This window comes from Octopus bimaculoides, chromosome 5 (genome assembly GCF_001194135.2).
Source record: "Octopus bimaculoides isolate UCB-OBI-ISO-001 chromosome 5, ASM119413v2, whole genome shotgun sequence".
Lineage (NCBI taxonomy): Eukaryota > Metazoa > Mollusca > Cephalopoda > Octopoda > Octopodidae > Octopus > Octopus bimaculoides.
The window spans coordinates 59,224,820-59,229,333 of NC_068985.1; positions in this window are offsets into that span (position 1 = coordinate 59,224,820).

A 4,514-nucleotide genomic window follows, 5' to 3' on the forward strand; every position below is an offset into this window, starting at 1 on the left:
ATATATATATATATATATATATATATAAAACAGAGGCGATAACAGAAGAATTCACTAGGCAATAACAGCGGAGTTCAATACAGGATGCCTCTGGGAGCTTCTCTATGCTGATGACCTTGCTCTAATTGCTGAGTCACTATCAGAACTAGAGGAGAAGTTTCAGGTGTCGAATCTAGGTCTAGAATTCAAAGGCCTTAGAGTCAATCCAGCAAAAAACGAAAGTCTTAGTAAGTGGGAAGGCAGACAAATCACTAATTCCTTCAGGTATATGGCCCTCCTCGATCTGTAGAAAAGGCGTACGTTGTGACTCCATAAGATGTACCCAGTGTAAGCTACGGGTAGATAAGAGGTGCTGCAATATCAAATGAAGTTTAACTGGGAAGATAGGTTTTGTGTGTGGCAGATGCACAGGAGCAATAAATACTGAAAATATGCAGAAAACAGCTTCCATCACATGCCATGGCAACTGGGAAGAAAACCTATAAAGCAATGTCTTTATGTAAAATACTGTCAATAACGTTGACTGATTTGAGCTGGTACTAAGCCCGGTCGTGGAAAATAACGATATATTAGTGCCAAGCAGTGTTTAGGCATAAGCAAACTTTAGGTTAGTATCTGTATTGAATTTATCTAATAGTTGAAAGGCATCACAAATATAGTCTAAGACACACACGCATAAACGCACACATACACACACAGAGATATATGTGTATACACGAAGACACATACATACACCCCCCACACCCCACACCCCATATATATATATATATATATATATATATATATATATATATGGGCGTGGTGCATGTATGTATCATTGTATGTTGAATAAACGTAAGTTTGTATTACTCGAGTAAGCATACGCGTCAACGAATTATAGGTTCTCTGGAAATTGCAACTGGCAACCCGTTTATATAGGGAAAGCCATTTATTGTTTTAGCACCAATGTATCCAATGAAAAAGAAAAGGCGGTTAAGTATTAAAACCAAACACTTCAACAAAAAGTGTTTTAATTTGAAAGCAGAACTTCGAGGTTTAGGAGCAAGACGTTACTTGATAATGAGTGAGGAGAGAGGTGCGTTTATAGAACATGTTATCGTAAAAACAATAAAGAACACAAGTTTGTAATTGTAAACCATTTAGAAAATAATAGTGAAGGAGTTAAGCTGTATTTTGGAACTATGTTATTACTGTAAGACTGGAACACGTGATGCTGTTCAGAAACATAAACAGCTTTTATATATTCACACTCCTTCAGCAATACGCATACATACAGACGACAGACAGGCGGACAGAGATAGATAGATAAATAGATAGATAGATACATGAATAGATGCATGTATATATACACACACACACACACACGTAGACAAACAAACTTACATGCATGCACGCACTCACAAGCACGCACACACACACATACACACAGATATGTGTGTGTGCACGCGCGCGCATGTGTTTATATGCACCTGTATGTATATGTACGAATGCGTTCATGTTTATGTATATGTATATATATATGTATATGTATATATATATATATATATTTATATATATATATAAAATCGCACAGGATAAAATTATACTGAAGGGCACAGAAGCTATCATGCCTATATGCTGAAAATAGACGCCAAATTCGTCCAGCCACTGCAAATCGTCACATTATACATGGGTTGAAAGCGGGAAAGTGGATTGACCAAAAATTAATAAAATAATTCAGATAGTTTGGGATTGACCAATTTCTGGATTTGGTTTAATAACTTTTCCTTCATCAGCAAAACATACTGAGCGAAATAAATGAAAATGGTTAAACATATCCACTGAAAAGCCCACACAAAGTGCGAGTACATACAAATATTCTCAAATATATATGCATCGAATTTCGTAGTCCAACTCAACAGGTGTGTATTCACTCAGAATGGTACAGAAGTAAATAAACTGTCCCGACGTTAATGGGATACATTTAAACATTATTAAAGCATAAAATTATTAAAATTAATGAATTTTATAAGTGTCTAGCATATAAAAAATAAGCTTGGTGGTAAAATACATACATAGAGATATATAATTGAATAGGATACAATTATACACAGAAACTACTATGCCTATATGCTAAACATACTGAGCGAAATAAATGAAAATGGTTATACATACCCACAGAAAAGCACACGCAAAATGCGAGTACATACAAATATCACAAATATATACGCATCGAATTTTGTAGTCCACCTCAACACGAGTGTATTTTGTCAGAATAGTCACATTTCTAATATACTGGTTTGAAAATATTCGATGAGCTATGATTATCTAAGCAATTAGTTGGTAGAAACCACCTTCTAGGTTTTTAAGAACTATTAACTGCGAGGAAAGTAACATTTAAAAAATCAGATGATTAGAATTTACCTTTCATCAGGATATACATAATCTAGGTATGGTTTATGAAATGAAATGATAAATGTAGCATGTGTTTTGGTAATATTGCACCTCTTCCGTATTCACAGAAAAATAGGGAACGCAGGAACGCTGAATATCTGGCATTGAAGATAATACGATGGTTAGAGTGGATAACTATATCTATTATATCAAATATTGACAATGTGAGCTTAAATTGAGTAAGCCTAGTGTGAAACGCAGACTAGACTATCAACATTTGTTATAATATAGTCGAAGGCATGGCTGTGTAGGGAAGATGCTCAATTTTTAGCCATATGGTTTCAGTTCCAATGCATGGTACTTCTATTGTGTCTCAGGTCGACCAATTATTTGTGAGTGAATTGAATAGACGGAAAATATGCGGAAGCCCACCGTATCCGCATATGGTTATGTATGTATGTATGTATGTATGTATGTATGTATGTATGCATGTATGTATGTATGTATGTATATATGCATGTATGTATTTGTGTCTGTATGACTTTGTGTTTGAATCAGTCTTCCATACTCCTTGAAATGCGCTGTTGATTTGTTTGCGTTCTTGTAACTTAAGGGATCGGCAAAAGTTGCCGATAGAATGTAGTACGAGATTAAAAGAAATAAATAGTGTGGTCGATTTGTTTGACTAAACTCTTCAAGATAGTGCCCAGCATGGTCAGAGTCTAACGAAAGTAACAAGTGCAAAATGACACACAAACACACAGGCACACACACAGTTTAAATTTGAGTAGAAATTGCATCACTGACGAGATTAAACATATCGAAACGTCTATCCTTTTGATCTGTTGGGATTTACATAAACGTTGTGTATATTTAGAAATTACTTCAATCAACTGATATTAATTGACTTATCTATCTTGAGTTTTTTTTTAGTTTTAAGTTTCTAAAAACCCCAAGGAGGAATATGTGTCTGTTAATTATTGTACAGTTTCAGTTGTACAGTTTTCCTCTCATCGCATCACATCAGTGAAACCCTGCTATTTTTGTTTTAGCGGGTAGCAAGCTTCCTCTCAGGTAGCCATGTTGTTGTTAATCATAATCAGTTAATTTCTCAAACTTAGTGACTTTTGAAAAGGTATGAATATTACAAATAACATCTCAATTCCGCTAAATAGATAATGTAAACTAACAGATGTAATATATATTTTCATTACCTTTCAGAACTTTTTCTACTCATCTTTATTAGATATGTTAATGCTTTAGCTGTTGTTCTTCTGTAATCCTTGTCGAGTGGCATTTCAAATGTTAGGAATGTTTTTCATATAACGTATGTTTTATTACATTATCCAGCTTATCTTTAGTTTTTTTTTTAAGACAGTAGAATTTCTAGCAGAACTAACATTACATGTTGCTGTGTGTTTATTATTGTTGTTATTATTCTGAGGTGGTTGTTTTTGTTATTGTTGTTGTTTCACCCAAAGTTTGACCTGATTTACCTGACAAACGTATGCTGAGCCCCTAAAAATCACATAGGAGTTAGTTACAGCATTTTGTGCATAATCCTGACGTCAATTTAGGGGCCGTAGAGAAGACAGGAATATATAAGATCTTCATATAATTTTAAGATGGAGCTCGTAATCTGAGGAATATTGCGTTGCTATATCATGGAGGTCAGTCAATCGTATTCATCCTTTCATTGTTTGCTTGGAATGTTGATTTGTTATTCACTGTGTCAAATCAAGACCGAGATTTACAACGGAGTTGACACTGTCTAAGAGAGTAATAAGTGGAGGGGGGAGAAAACGAGGAAAAGAATAGAAAGAAACAGAAAATTAGAGAGAGAAAGGAAAAACAATAGATTGAGGTAGAGAGAGTCAAATGACGGCCTTCCAGTAAGTATCTAACGAACCGTACACATGTAAGAACGCACACAAAATTACTTGCATGTCTACATAAATACAAACATATATACAAATACACGCATATAGACACGCATACAAATATACAAATAAATATGTCCGCAAATACATGCCCACATATATAAATATATATACACATATACATACACACATATACATATGCATTCGAGTACTATTTTTCCCGCCTTGTTTCGCATTTATGTGCTTACACTGGTATATATA